This window comes from Podarcis raffonei, chromosome 2 (genome assembly GCF_027172205.1).
Source record: "Podarcis raffonei isolate rPodRaf1 chromosome 2, rPodRaf1.pri, whole genome shotgun sequence".
In the NCBI taxonomy this organism is placed as follows: domain Eukaryota; kingdom Metazoa; phylum Chordata; class Lepidosauria; order Squamata; family Lacertidae; genus Podarcis; species Podarcis raffonei.
The window spans coordinates 22,064,490-22,081,463 of record NC_070603.1 but is presented as its reverse complement, the minus strand read 5'-3'; positions in this window follow the sequence as shown (position 1 = coordinate 22,081,463).

The following is a 16,974-nucleotide window of genomic DNA, read 5'->3' as shown; positions in this document are numbered from 1 at the left end:
GTGGTTTTGAAGCACGGATCTTCATGGATCCACACGCTTTTTGCATCGGGCCAACCCAAACTCACCGTCAAATCACACATCATTCCCAGTGGCACAACCTGCACCACAAAAATTACGGATCCTTGGCTTCCTGGCCACTCCATGGCTCAAAAACGTGGTTTTGAAGCACGGATCCTCATGGATCCTCACGCTTTTTGCATTGGGCCAACCCAAACTCACCGTCAAATCACACATGATGTCCGGAGGCACAGCCTGCACCACAAAAAACACGGATCCACGGCTTCCTCGCCACTCCATGGCCCAAAAACGTGGTTTTCAAGCACGGATCCTCATGGATCCTCACGCTTTTTGAATTGGGACAACCCAAACTCACTGTCAAATCACACATCATGGCCAGGGGCACAGCTTAAACCACAAAAAACTCAGATCCACGGCTTCCTGGACACTTCATGGCCCAAAAACGTGGTTTTCAAGCACGGATCCTCATGGATCCTCACGCTTTTTGCATTGGGACAACCCAAACTCACTGTCAAATCACACATCATGGCCAGGGGCACAGCTTACACCACAAAAAACTCAGATCCACGGCTTCCTGGACACTCCATGGCCCAAAAACGTGGTTTTCAAGCACGGATCCTCATGGATCCTCACGCTTTTTGCATTGGGACAACCCAAACTCACTGTCAAATCACACATCATGGCCAGGGGCACAGCATCCACCACAAAAAACTCGGAGCCACGGCTTCCTGGACACTCCATGGCCCAAAAACGTGGTTTTCAAGCACGGATCCTCATGGATCCTCACGCTTTTTGCATTGGGACAACCCAAACTCACTGTCAAATCACACATCATGGCCAGGGGCACAGCATCCACCACAAAAAACTCGGAGCCACGGCTTCCTGGACACTCCATGGCCCAAAAACGTGGTTTTCAAGCACGGATCCTCATGGATCCTCACGCTTTTTGCATTGGGACAACCCAAACTCACTGTCAAATCACACATCATGGCCAGGGGCACAGCATCCACCACAAAAAACTCGGAGCCACGGCTTCCTGGACACTCCATGGCCCAAAAACGTGGTTTTCAAGCACGGATCCTCATGGATCCTCACGCTTTTTGCATTGGGACAACCCAAACTCACTGTCAAATCACATATCATGGCCAGGGGCACAGCCTGCACCACAAAAATCACGGATCCACGGCTTCCTGGCCACTCCATGGCCCAAAAACGTGGTTTTCAAGCATGGATCCTCATGGATCCTCACGCTTTTTGCATTGGGCTACCCCAAACTCACCGTCAAATCACACATGATTTCCAGGGGCACAGCCTGCACCACAAAAATCACGGATCCATGGCTTCCTGGCCACTCCATGGCCCAAAAACGTGGTTTTCAAGCACGGATCCTCATGGATCCTCACGCTTTTTGCACTATATCAGCCCAAAGTCACCGTCAAATCACACATGATTTGCAGGGGCACAGCATCCACCACAAAAATCACGGATCCACGGCTTCCTGGCCACTCCATGGCCCAAAAACGTGGTTTTCAAGCATGGATCCTCATGGATCCTCACGCTTTTTGCATTGGGACAACCCAAACTCACTGTCAAATCACACATCATGGCCAGGGGCACAGCTTACACCACAAAAAACTCAGATCCACGATTTCCTGGACACTCCATGGCCCAAAAATGTGGTTTTCAAGCACGGATCCTCATGGATCCTCACGCTTTTTGCACTATATCAGCCCAAAGTCACCGTCAAATCACACATGATTTGCAGGGGCACATCATCCACCACAAAAAACTCGGAGCCACGGCTTCCTGGACACTCCATGGCCCAAAAACCTGGTTTTCAAGCACGGATCCTCATGGATCCTCACGCTTTTTGCATCGGGACAACCCAAACTCACTGTCAAATCACATATCATGGCCAGGGGCACAGCCTGCACCACAAAAATCACGGATCCACGGCTTCCTGGCCACTCCATGGCCCAAAAACATGGTTATCAAGCATGGATCCTCATGGATCCTCACGCTTTTTGCATTGGGCTACCCCAAACTCATCGTCAAATCACACATGATTTCCAGGGGCACAGCCTGCACCACAAAAATCACGGATCCATGGCTTCCTGGCCACTCCATGGCCCAAAAACGTGGTTTTCAAGCACGGATCCTCATGGATCCTCACGCTTTTTGCACTATATCAGCCCAAAGTCACCGTCAAATCACACATGATTTGCAGGGGCACAGCATCCACCACAAAAATCACGGATCCACGGCTTCCTGGCCACTCCATGGCCCAAAAACGTGGTTTTCAAGCACGGATCCTCATGGATCCTCACGCTTTTTGCATTGGGACAACCCAAAATCACCGTCAAATCACACATCATTCCCAGGGGCACAGCTTAAACCACAAAAATCACGGATCCATGGCTTCCTGGCCACTCCATGGCCAAAAACGTGGTTTTCAAGCACGGATCCTCATGGATCCTCACGCTTTTTGCATTGGGACAACCCAAACTCACTGTCAAATCACACATCATGGCCAGGGGCACAGCATCCACCACAAAAAACTCGGAGCCACGGCTTCCTGGACACTCCATGGCCCAAAAACGTGGTTTTCAAGCACGGATCCTCATGGATCCTCACGCTTTTTGCATTGGGACAACCCAAACTCACTGTCAAATCACACATCATGGCCAGGGGCACAGCATCCACCACAAAAAACTCGGAGCCACGGCTTCCTGGACACTCCATGGCCCAAAAACGTGGTTTTCAAGCACGGATCCTCATGGATCCTCACGCTTTTTGCATTGGGACAACCCAAACTCACTGTCAAATCACATATCATGGCCAGGGGCACAGCCTGCACCACAAAAATCACGGATCCACGGCTTCCTGGCCACTCCATGGCCCAAAAACGTGGTTTTCAAACATGGATCCTCATGGATCCTCACGCTTTTTGCATTGGGCTACCCCAAACTCACCGTCAAATCACACATGATTTCCAGGGGCACAGCCTGCACCACAAAAATCACGGATCCATGGCTTCCTGGCCACTCCATGGCCCAAAAACGTGGTTTTCAAGCATGGATCCTCATGGATCCTCACGCTTTTTGCATTGGGACAACCCAAACTCACTGTCAAATCACACATCATGGCCAGGGGCACAGCTTACACCACAAAAAACTCAGATCCACGATTTCCTGGACACTCCATGGCCCAAAAATGTGGTTTTCAAGCACGGATCCTCATGGATCCTCACGCTTTTTGCACTATATCAGCCCAAAGTCACCGTCAAATCACACATGATTTGCAGGGGCACATCATCCACCACAAAAAACTCGGAGCCACGGCTTCCTGGACACTCCATGGCCCAAAAACCTGGTTTTCAAGCACGGATCCTCATGGATCCTCACGCTTTTTGCATCGGGACAACCCAAACTCACTGTCAAATCACATATCATGGCCAGGGGCACAGCCTGCACCACAAAAATCACGGATCCACGGCTTCCTGGCCACTCCATGGCCCAAAAACATGGTTATCAAGCATGGATCCTCATGGATCCTCACGCTTTTTGCATTGGGCTACCCCAAACTCATCGTCAAATCACACATGATTTCCAGGGGCACAGCCTGCACCACAAAAATCACGGATCCATGGCTTCCTGGCCACTCCATGGCCCAAAAACGTGGTTTTCAAGCACGGATCCTCATGGATCCTCACGCTTTTTGCACTATATCAGCCCAAAGTCACCGTCAAATCACACATGATTTGCAGGGGCACAGCATCCACCACAAAAATCACGGATCCACGGCTTCCTGGCCACTCCATGGCCCAAAAACGTGGTTTTCAAGCACGGATCCTCATGGATCCTCACGCTTTTTGCATTGGGACAACCCAAAATCACCGTCAAATCACACATCATTCCCAGGGGCACAGCTTAAACCACAAAAATCACGGATCCATGGCTTCCTGGCCACTCCATGGCCAAAAACGTGGTTTTCAAGCACGGATCCTCATGGATCCTCACGCTTTTTGCACTAGATCAGCCCAAAGTCACCGTCAAATCACACATGATTTGCAGGGGCACAGCATCCACCACAAAAATCACGGATCCACGGCTTCCTGGCCACTCCATGGCCCAAAAACGTGGTTTTCAAGCACGGATCCTCATGGATCCTCACGCTTTTTGCATTGGGACAACCCAAAATCACCGTCAAATCACACATCATTCCCAGGGGCACAGCTTAAACCACAAAAATCACGGATCCATGGCTTCCTGGCCACTCCATGGCCAAAAACGTGGTTTTCAAGCACGGATCCTCATGGATCCTCACGCTTTTTGCACTAGATCAGCCCAAAGTCACCGTCAAATCACACATGATTTGCAGGGGCACAGCATCCACCACAAAAATCACGGATCCACGGCTTCCTGGCCACTCCATGGCCCAAAAACGTGGTTTTCAAGCACGGATCCTCATGGATCCTCACACTTTTTGCACTATATCAGCCCAAAGTCACCGTCAAATCACACATGATTTGCAGGGGCACAGCTTGCACCACAAAAATCACGGATCCACGGCTTCCTGGCCACTCCATGGCTCAAAAACATGGTTTTGAAGCACGGATCCTCATGGATCCTCACGCTTTTTGCATTGGGCCAACCCAAACTCACCGTTAAATCACACATCATGTCCAAGGGCACAGCATCCACCACAAAAAACTGAGATCCACGGTTATCTGGCAGTGGCATGGCCCAAAAACGTGGTTTTCAAGCACGGATCCTCATGGATCCTCACACTTTTTGCACAAGACCAGCCCAAAGTCACCATCAGATCAAACATCATGGCCATGGGCACAGCATCCACCAGAAAAATAACGGATCCACGGCTTCCTGGCCATACCGTGGCCCAAAAACGTGGTTTTGAAGCATGGATCCTCATGGATCCTCATGATTTTTGCACAAGACCAGCCCAAAGTCACCATCAGATCAAATATCATGGCCAGGGGCACAGCATCCACCACAAAAATCACGGATCCACGGCTTCCTGGCCATACCGTGGCCCAAAAACTTGGTTCCGGACCACGGATCCTCATGGATCTTCATGCTTTTTGCATTGGGCCACCCCAAACACACTGTCAAATCACACATCATAGCCAGGAGCACAGCCTGCACCACAAAAATCATGGACCCACGACTTCCTGGTAAATCCATGGCCCGAAAACGTGGTTTTGAAGCACGGATCCTCATGGATCCTCACGCTTTTTGCATAGAGCTACCCTAAACTCACTGTCATGTCACACATCATGTCCAGGGGCACAGCCTGCACCACAGAAAACTCAGATCCACGATCATCTGGCAACGGCATGGCCCAAAAACGTGGTTTTGAAGCATGGATCCTCATGGATCCTCATTATTTTTGCACTAGATCAGCCCAAAGTCAGCATCAGATCAAACATCATGGCCAGGGGCACAACATCCACCACAAAAATCACGGATCCACGGCTTCCTGGTCATACCACGGCCCAAAAACGTGGTTTTGAAGCATGGATCCTCATGGATCCTCACACTTTTCGTATTGGGCCAACCGAAACTCGCTGTCAAATCACACAACATGTCCAGGGGCACAGCCTGCACCACAGAAAACTCAGATCCATCGCTTCCTGGCAACACCATGGACCAAAAACGTGGTTTTGAAGCACAGATCCTCATGGATCCTCACGCTTTTTGCACTAGATCAGCCCAAATTCACCGTCAAATCACACATCATGGCCAGGGGCACAGCCTGCACTACAAAAAACTGAGATCCACGGCTTCCTGGCCACACCATGGCCCAAAAATGTGGTTTCGAAGCACGGATCCTCACGGATCCTCACACTTTTTGCATTGGGCCAACCCAAACTCACTGTCAAATCACACATCATGGCCATGGGCACAGCCTGCACCATGAAAAACTCAGATCCACGGCTTCCTGGCCATATTGTGGTCCAAAAACGTGGTTTTGATGCACGGATCCTCACGGATCCTCACACTTTTCACATTGGGCCACCCCAAACTCACTGTCAAATCACACATCATGGCCAGGGGCACAGCCTGCACCACAAAAACTCGGATCCACGGCTTCCTGGCAACACCATAGCCCAAAAACGTGGTTTTGAAGGACGGATCCTCATGCTTTTCACATTGGGCCAACCCAAACTCACCATCAGATCACACATCATGTCCAGGGGCACAGCCTGCACCACAAAAAACTCAGATCCACGACTTCCTGGCAACACCAGGGCCCAAAAACATGGTTTTGAAGGACGGATCCTCATGGATCCTAACGCTTTTTTCATTGGGCCAACCAAAACTCAACGGCAAATCACATATCATAGCCAGGGGCACAGCCTACACAACAAAAAACTCGGATCCACGGTTATCTGGCAACGCCATGGACCAAAAACATGGTTTCGAAGCACGGATCCTCATGGATCCTCATGATTTTTGCACTAGATCAGCCCAAAGTCACCATCAGATCAAACATCATGGCCAGGGGCACAACATCCACCACAAAAATCATGGATCCACGGCTTCCTGGCCACACCGTGGCCCAAAAACGTGGTTTTGAAGCACGGATGCTCTTGGATCCTCATGCTTTTTGCACTAGATCAGCCCAAACTCACCATCAAATCACACATCATGGCCAGGGGCACAGCCTTCACCACAAAAATCACGGATCCATGGCTTCCTGGCCACTCCATGGCTCAAAAACATGGTTTTGAAGCATGGATCCTCATGGATCATCACACTTTTTGCATTGGGGAACCCCAAATTCACCCTTTATTCACATATCTTGTACATAACCACATATCTGACCACAAACATCATGGATCTACTGCTTCATGGCCCTGGCCAGATGCTACCCTGGATATATTGGCCAATTTTTAGGTGGGTGTGCTGGGATGGAGGAAACGTAGTCGGCTGAATCTCTATCCTTTAAAGATGGGTGTCCAATGGCTGGGCCAGAATAATTTCAGTTTGGTTTGCCAGCTCCCAGCTCTTCATGGGGCGCAATAGTCACCTGTAGCTGCCATCAGGAGTCCCTGTGTGATCCTGGATGCTTCTGTCTCTATGGAGGCATTGGTCACAAATGTAGCCAAACTGGAATTTTCGAATCTATGTCAGGTTAGGCAATCGGTACCGTACCTGTCCCTTTCCAACCTAGCCATGGTGATCCATGCAGTAGTCACCTGCATACAGTGGTACCTCGCAAGACGAATGCCTCGCAAGACGGAAAACTCGGAAGACGAAAGGGTTTTTGGTTTTTTGAGCTGCTTCGCAAGACAATTTTCCCTATGGGCTTGCTTCGCAAGACGGAAACTTCTTGCAAGTTTGTTTCCTTTTTCTTAACACCGTTAATACAGTTGCGACTTGACTTCGAGGAGCAACTCGTAGCACGTGGTGTGGTAGCCTTTTTTGAGGTTTTTGAAGACTTTGGTGATTTTTGAAGCTTTTCCAAAACTTTTCCGACACCGTGCTTCGCAAGACGAAAAAAATCGCAAGACGACACAAAACTCGCGGAACAAATTAATTTCATCTTGCGAGGCACCACTCTACTAGACTACTTTAACTTGCTGTACACCTGAGCCGGGGAGTGCAGGGTATAAATGTGATAGAGAGAGAGAGAGAGAGAGAGAGAGAGAGAGAGAGATGCAGGGCTACCCTTGAGACTGCTCCAGAAACTCCAAATGGTCTAAAATGCAGATGCATGAGTTCTTACTTGGACTTTGTGGAGAGCCCACATTCAGTTGGTTGTTCATCAGCTGGATTGGCTCCAGGTGGAGTATCAAATCAGGTTCAATGTTTTGGTGCTAATCTTTAAAGCCCTAAACAGTCTGTGACCTTTCTTATCTGTGGGAATTATCTTCCAATACACCCCCATGAGTGTGACGCTCATCTAACAACAACCTACTGGTGGTCCCTGGCCCAAAACATATCCAGCTGTCCTCAACCAGAGCCAGAGCCTTTTTGGTGGAACACTTTGTCTAATGAGACCAGGGCTCAGTGCAATCTATCTCAGTTCTCTCACTTGTCATGGTCAGTGGGCTTGCACATTCCTATGACCCTTGTGAGCGAAGCCGTTGGGAATCTCGTACTCCCAGCAGGATCACCCAAGGCGGTAGCGTCAAAGGGAATGAAATATGCTCAGAGTCCTGTAGTGATTTCATGCTCTTTATTGCAGCTTGTAAAACAGTGACTGAATTTCCCCCAAAACCTCAGGCTTTTATATACATTATTTACACAATGAGTCCCGTCTGACTGGCTGATTCTGCTTCCCTCCTGGAGCCTGATTGGTCTTTTCCTGCAAGCCAGTCAGTTCTTGCATTCTAGGATCCTACTTGCCTATTGTTCTAGGATCCAAGCTTAGTACATAACAGGGAAGGAGCTAGACAAAGAATGATCCAAGAAGTCCTCAACGGCAGAACAGACGGGTGATAACAAGCAGTGTGTTACAACGGCTGTGAAGGCAGATGAAGGCTGCAGCAGATAGGATCCACCAGTTCGTCGTGACTACTCATGCCATCAGAACAGAGCCCTACTGCGAAGACTGTGCGTTGGTCAGTGTGCACTGATCTACACACATAAAACAAATTCACGCACAGGCATCTTCCAAAAACCCAACCCAACCCCCCAAAACCCTCCCCCCATGGCGATCACTAAATGGCTACGGGGGCAGGAATGTGAAGCCCCTAGTCATGAACCGACACATGGGCGTTCAGTCGTTCTGACTCAAAGAATGAGGCAGTTGAGCAGCTCAGCAGCTGTATCCATGACTGAGCAGCCCCTTTTAGGATCCACTATGCTCACCCCGAAAAGGGGAAGGGGCTGGAAACAGTGCCCTAAACATAGTATGCCTCCCTTTTTCCCTGACTGGATTACCGCGCCCAGGTGGAATCTCTTTTCCCATAGTTTGAATCCATTATTCTGCATCCTAGTCTCTAGAACAGCAGAAAACAAGCTTGCTCCCTCTTCAACATGACATCCCTTCAAATATTTAAACATGGCTATCATGTCACTCCTTAATCTTCTCTTCTCTAGATTAAACAAATCCAGCTCCCTAATTCTCTCCTCATAGGGCTTGGATTCCAGACCTTTTACATTTTGGTCACCCTCCTCTGGACATGTTCCAGCTTGACAATATCCTTCTTCAACTGGACACAGTATTTCAGGTGTGGTCTGACCAACCAGAATAGTGTGGTAGCATTCCTTCACTTGATCTAGACACTATACTCCTATTGATGCAGCCCAGAATTGCATTGGCGTTCTTAGCTGCCACATCACACTGTTGACTCATATTCAGCTTGTGGTCGACTAAGACTCCCAGATCCCTTTCACTGGTACTGTTGTCAAGCCAAGTGTCCCCCACCTGTGCATTTCATTTTTTCTATCCAGGTGTAGTACCTTACATTTCTCCCTATTGAACTCCATATTGTTGCTTTTGGCCCAGCTCTCTAGGCTATTCAGGTCATTTTGAATTCTGACCCTGTCCTCTGGTGTATTAGCAACTCCTCCCAGTTTGCAGTCATTTGCAAATTTGATTAGCACGCCCTCTATTCCATCATCCAAATCATTTATAAAAATATTGAATAGCACCAGGCCCAGGACAGAACCTTGTGGAACCCCAATAGTCATTTTTTTCTAGGATGAAGGTGAGCCACTGATGAGCAATCTTTGGGTTCAGCCCGTCAACCAATTACAAATCCACCTAACAGTAGCTTTGTCTGGCCCACATTTTACTGGTTGTTTTGCAATAATATCATGGGGGACCTTTTCAAAGGCCTTACCAAAGTCAAGGTAAGCTGGTACAAGGGAAAGCAGGATTGTAATTACCGTAAAAATTACTGATCACTTTGGATCAGCAGTCTCAACCTAACCCGCTATGTGGGGAGAGCCACATGTTCCTTTGGAAGGCAAGTGGAATACAGTGTGATATACTGACAGATGTTTTAAAAGATGTATCTGTAACTTAAAATCCAGTATCAGAAAAAAACAAAAATAGATGGTCCCTGTGTGGATAGTCATGTTTGCATGATGGGGCCACCTCCAGTGACCATGTGGCCTGATATAAGAGGGTTCTAAAATCAGTCCTGAAAGTAGACTGATTGAGAATGACACACTCATAGCTTTTGCTCTGCCATTAACAATGTGAGCTGAAGCAAATTATTGCCTCCCTTTGGGCTTAGCAATATTTCCTACAGCATTCTTGTTGAAGGGCATTGGAGAGTTAGGTGAGGGTCACTTTTCTGTTTTTCCATCAAGCCCCCAGACAAGAATGCTACGGCATCAGCCCCAAACACTCAGTCTCATAACAAAAAATACTCAACGGAGTTAGGGCTGAGGGTAGGGGAAGTACAATCATGATCTTTACAGTCCTCTAGAAGCTGACCCTTTTGGTCATTGTGGTCATGGAGCCAAATATCTGTTCCCAAGTTTAAAGATCTAAACAAGTAAAGAACAAGCTTGCCCTTTACATGCAAAAGCCCTGAAATTCAGCCCATTGGGCAACGGATCATGGGGCTGGGAGGAGGGAGGTAAGGACTAGCACCTTCTCTGCCCTCCACCTCCAACAGCTACACCTGAAAGATTCATGATGGGGTTTGATTTGAGAAGCTGAATGTTTATAAAGGCACTTAGCCAATTTCTGCCACAGAAATTCTGAACAGAAACACTCTGCAGGATCAGCCCCCAAAAGAAACTGCTCTATGGTCTCTGTGTTGGGAAATGGGAACAGATCTTGCTCATCACCAACCTTCCCTCCACAAATCAGTATCACTACGAGGCTGAACTGAACAGCTTGCTCCAGAGTTTTAAGAGATACGTTTCTGTGGTGTAGTGGTTAAGAGGGGTGGACTCTAATCTGGTGAGCTGGGTTCGCTTCCCTGCTCCTCCACATACAGCTGCTGGGTGACCTTGGGCCAGTCACACTTCTCTCTGAACTCTCTCAGCCCCACCTACCTCACAAGGTGTCTGTTGTGCGGGTGGAAGGGAAAGGAGATTTTTAGCCACTTTGAGACTTCTTCAAGTAGAGAAAAGCAGGATATAAAAACTAACTCCATAAATAAGAATTCTATGGAAAAGGACCATCCCTGCCATGATGATGAAAACTATATGCTTGGATTTTGCTGTATTATACCAACCTGTGGAATATGACAGTTCGCAGTTTCAAAATCTATTTGGCCACAGTGGATTGACAGTCTGGACACACGAAAACCTCTGGAAGATCTTTTGAATCAATGGCTATGCGAAAGCAGTGGTACCAGTCCTTGCAGTTTCCTTCACAGTAAACCATAGTTAGGTCACCACTGGGCCTCCTGCACCCTTCCTTCAAGAAACATAGTGACCAGCAGCCTTCGAACAAGGAAGGTAAAATATCTGAGCAATAGGTTAGTGTATCCTTCCATCCCTCTGGGCATGATCGAGACACAGTAATGTAACTCTCGTTCAAGATTTGTCTCTTTGGGAGGAACAGCATCAATTTCCACTTGAAAATATTTGTCTTGTCTTTCGAAATAGGTTTTCCCACAGGAACGGGGTGTCAGAGACAGAAATAATGGGAGAGGTTCATTGACTGTGAATGGAATATTTTGACAGATAACTAAAGAAGAGAAATAAACTGATTCCAATGTTGCCTTTTGCATTCTAATGAAACAAAATATCTGAAAAATGAAAGTAATTTTCCTTTGCTGGACTTGCCTTAAAGAAATGGATACAAATAGAAATTGCTTCCTCTAGAGGGAGCCTGTTAAATTGTTGCTACAGTCTACTTGAGGACTCAACAACTGTCAGATTAAGATCGTGGGACCAGACTTGTTTGACCTTGATAAAGTATGAGCAGGAAGGAAGTTTGGGTGCTTGCTTTATGCAAGACAAATGCCTTGCTGGAACAGATGCATGAAAAGATGGATTTGATGAATGAGAAAATGGACTTGGTGACTGTTGTGGTTAATAACTGTGGACAAGCAGGGAATATTGAGACAGAAACCATTCAAGGACCAACCTATGAACCTGTATTGACTGGGCAAGTGCAAAAGATAATGGAGGAGGATGTGGCCGCATCTCAAACATTACAAATGGAGAGACCCGAGGCCCTACAGGAGCATAAACCGCTGTCATTGAAGATTGAAGTTGGAGTGGGCCAGGGGGAGTCTGGAGCTGAGGAGGTTCTTAACTTTGGAGAGACTTTGAAATATGCTTTTAAATATCTTTTGGAGTACACTGATGACTGTGGAGAGTGGAACTGTGGGGAATGGGCGGCTTTGATGAAGGGAGATGGAGACAATTTTGGATTTGAATCCCCCAGAGATCTGCTCCCCAATGAGAAAGGGAAGAAATTAAGAAAGAGACCAACAATCGACAAGGAAAAGGGCAAGTATAAACAAAAAGAAGAAGATTTGCAGAAGGGGCATGGAAGAGACTTAAGAGCCTCGGACATAAGACTTCCAGGTTGATGGACTAGATGGAATGGACAGTAAGGACTGACACGACCCGGGACCAGGAAGAAGAGACGCTGGATGAAGATTGGAAGAAAATTTATAAAGAAAACTTTTTATTGGGGGAATTAGCCTAAAATGAATGAATATTAGGGAAAATGTTAGAAGGAAACTATATGACTCTAGCAGAATATATCAGGAGTTATGGATAACTGAGCATTAAGTTTTAAGCCTTAAGGCGTTTTATGGTAAGACAAGGTTAAATAAATTAAGGTAATTTGAATAACAGAATATGGGGAAAGATGGAAAGGATCTGTTGAGTTAAATAATAGGTTAAATTGATAAGATAAATTATTTAACAAAAATTGAGAAAGATGGAAAGAATTTGCTGAAATAATTAACTAAACTAGAATACAAAAAGGGAGGTGTGAGGAGGTCAATGAAACAAGCAAATGGAAGTTGGAGATATGTAACCCGGGATTTGTGTTTTTTGTTTTATTTCCTTTTTTGCCGTATTGTTGTATTGGTTTTTATGTTTTTGCGTTTTTCTCTCTTTTTTTTCTCTTTTCATGTACTGTAGTTGTTCTCTATTTTCTTTTTTTTTTTTGTAATTTTGAAATTATTAATAAATATTACTTTTTTTTAAAAAAGGTTTCCTCACAGTACTGTATTATTTCTTTTGCAATCCAGGGTCTAATGGCAGCCATATCCTTTTGTATGAACTGTAATTGGATGTTATTGCATCAATCACAGAGTGGTTCAAACCATGTTTGGAATCTAGATAGAACATGGTCTTCCTTTTAAAAATGATTACTATCAGTATCCAGTGGACTTCTCTGTCATTTACTGGAATAATCAAAACATCTTTCTTTAGCACTCCAAATCTCAAACAGTTCTTCAGAGCTTACACTGGCAATCTTTGACATATCTGCATGAAGTGGCAAGTATGGTAAGTGGGAAAATTGTTCCATCATGACCTAGCTCTTTGGCCATGATCACCCTGGAGGCAAGAAAGGCATCTATTATGCGATCATTTATCCAGTTTGATCCTTTCAGTGTGGTTATGTCATAGTCATACACACGGATATTGCCAACTGAACCCACAAGTCCCATGGTTTGTAGACTGAGTGTGGGGAAGGTACAGTTGTGCCATGGGGAAACTGATGTACAAATCAGTGATTTGTCCAAACACTTCTCACTTTGTGTTGAGAATATGGGGCTGCTATCAAAAGAATCAATATTGGTCACTGTTAAATCCTCTTTCCCACTTTTTGGAGTGGAGGTCATCTGAGGCTGAGTGCTTTCCAGGTGTCTCATAGTCAGTTGGTGATCTTAAGGAGTCAAACCCCTCAGCAGCCTGCACTGAGTCAGCTGCTGGAGCTACTGTTATCTTTTCCTGCAGCCTGGGGAACTTTCTTCCCGATCTACTCTTCTGTCTTTTATTTCACTTCAACTGTGTGAGCTGCAACTGGCAAGGCTTCCCTGGTTCTGGTGGCATGCTGATAGATTTTGTGGCAGCTATAATATGGTAACAAGTCCTGGCTGATGGGTGCGCACACAATGTCCTGTACGGACTGTGCATGCATGGCAGCCCGTATGGCCGCTGTGCGTGTGGCAGCCCGTATGGTTGCCAGGAGAGCGGCTGCCCATACAGCCTGTACGACCGCCGTGAGAGGGGCTGCCTGTATGGACGCTACGCGAGCAGCAGCCTGTACAGTCACCGCGAGAGCAGCTGCCCATATGGCCCATACGGTCGCTGCGAGAGGGGCTGCCTGTACAGTTGCCGCAAGAGCGGCAGCCCACATGGACGCCGCACAAGTGGCAGCCGGTACAGCGACCGTACTGTCACTCTCCCCCCAGCATGGCACCCCGGGGCACCATCACCCCGCTGCCCCTTCATAAGTCCCTGCAGTCAATCAAATGTACTATGAACAATCTGAAGTCATGCTGGGCACAATTCACCACTAATCCTGTTCTTTTTCTAAAAACACGTGGTGGACTCCAGGAAAGCTGTCAGCAGGCACCATGATGCCCATGGGCACCACGTTGGAAACCCCCTATTTCAAAGTTTGCACTGACAAAATCTGTTGGCAAGAAAACTTGCAGTTAAACCTCCATTTATAATTACCACCCCCGCAAAGCAACCAACTTTTGTCCCAGAACCATTTGTAGCTGAATTGACGCAAGACAGGTGATTGTTTTTCATGGTTACTTTGGTGGTCTCCATCTAGTTGGTTTGATAATTTACATTCACAGGTAAGATCATCACAATCTCTGCCTTGAATATTCTTGAGGTTTAGCAGCATCAAAAATTTCCAGGTGCTGTTCTTCACAGTGGAAGCTATGAATATGAATGTCATTTTAATTCAATGTTCTTGCTAATGCAGAACCATTTCAGATAGTGTTTGTATTTCGGTCATTCCATGGACATTGGTGTGATCTTACAATATAATTTGGTGGAGTCCATTTAACAATCATGCCAATCCATGAAGATTAAAGTATTTAATATAGTGTTTGTTCCTTGGCTGTGCTCTGTGGTTTTTGTGGTTCATTCTGTGGTCATATACATCATGTGTGATTTGATAGTGATTTCAGGGTGACCAAACATAAAAAACCTAAGGATCCATGGGGATCTGTGCTTCATGAGAATCTTTTTACAGCATGGCAGTGCCCCAAAGTGATCTGGCCATGAGCAGCATAGGTGGTCGGGTAATGAATATGGGGCGACCAAGAAAACTGTGGAGCCGTAAATTTTAAATATATATATATATATATTCAATTTTATAAGGATAGGGAAGTACAGAAAGGGAAAAGGGGGAGGGGATAGATATATAGATAGATTAGAAATTTAAAAGACCTATAAAGATTATCAAATCCTACAAAGTACTACTACTACTACTACTAATATATTTGTACCCTGCCCATCTGGCTGGGTTTCCCCAGCCACTCTGGGTGGCTTCCCCCCCCAAAAAAAATGAAATAAAAATACATTAAAAAGTCACACATTAAAAACGTCCCTAAACAGGGCTGCCGTCAGATGTCTTCTAAATGTCAGGTAGTTGTTTATCTCTTTGACATCTAATGGGAGGACATTCCACAGGGCAGGCGCCACTACCAAGAAGGCCCTCTGCCTGGTTCCTTGTCGCTTTGCTTCTCACAGTGAGGGAACCACCAAAAGGCCCTTGGTGCTGGACATCAGAGTCTGGGCAGAACAATGGGCGTGGAGATGCTCCAAAAGCATGAGGATCCATGAGGATGCGTGCTTCAAAACCATGTTTTTGGGCTATGGAGTTGCCAGGAAGCCGTGGATCCGAATTTTTTGTGGTGCAGGCTGTGCCCCTGGACTTGATGTGTGATTTGACAGTGAGTTTGGCCTGGCCCAATGCGAAAAGCGTAAGGATCCATGAGGATCCGTGCTTCAAAACAACGTTTTGGGGCCACGGTATGGCCAGGAAGCCGTGGATCTCAGTTGTTGTGGTCCAGGCTGTGCCCCTGGCCATGATGTGTGATTTGACGTTGAATTTGGGCTGATCTAGTGCAAAAAGCGTGAGGATCCATGAGGATCCGTGCTTGAAAACCACGTTTTTGGACCACGGTATGACCAGGAAGCCGTGGATCCGTGATTTTTGTGGTGCAGGCTGTGCCCCTGGCCATGATGTGTGATTTGACAGTGAGTTTTGGTTGGCCCAATGCAAAAAGTGTGAGGATCCATGAGGATCCGTGCTTCAAAACCACGTTTTTGGGCCACGGTATGAACAGGAAGCCATGGATCCGTGATTTTTGTGGTGCAGGCTGTGCCCCTGGCCATGATGTGTGATTTGACAGTGAATTTGGGCTGATCTAGTGCAAAAAGCGTGAGGATCCATGAGGATCCGTGCTTCAAAACCACGTTTTTGGGCCACGGTATGGCCAGGAAGCCGTGGATCCGTGATTTTTGTGGTGGATGCTGTGCCCCTGGGAATGATGTGTGATTTGACGGTGAGTTTGGGTTGGCCCAATGCAAAAAGCGTGAGGATCCATGAGGATCCGTGCTTGAAAACCACGTTTTTGGGCCACAGAGTGGCCAGGAAGCCGTGGATCCGTGATTTTTGTGGTGCAGGCTGTGCCCCTGGACATGATGTGTGATTTGACAGTGAGTTTGGGTTGGCCCAATGCAAAAAGCGTGAGGATCCATGAGGATCCGTGCTTGAAAACCACGTTTTTGGGCCATGGAGTGGCCAGGAAGCCGTGGATCCGTGATTTTTGTGGTGCAGGCTATGCCCCTGGAAATCATGTGTGATTTGACGGTGAGTTTGGGTTGGCCCAATGCAAAAATCATGAGGATCCATGAGGATCCATGCTTCGAAACCACGTTTTTGGGCCATGCCGTTGCCAGATAACCGTGGATCCGAGTTTTTTGTGTTGCATGCTGTGCTCCTGGCCATGATGTTTGATCTGATGGTGACTTTGGGCTGATATAGTGCAAAAATCATGAGGATCCATTAGGATCTGTG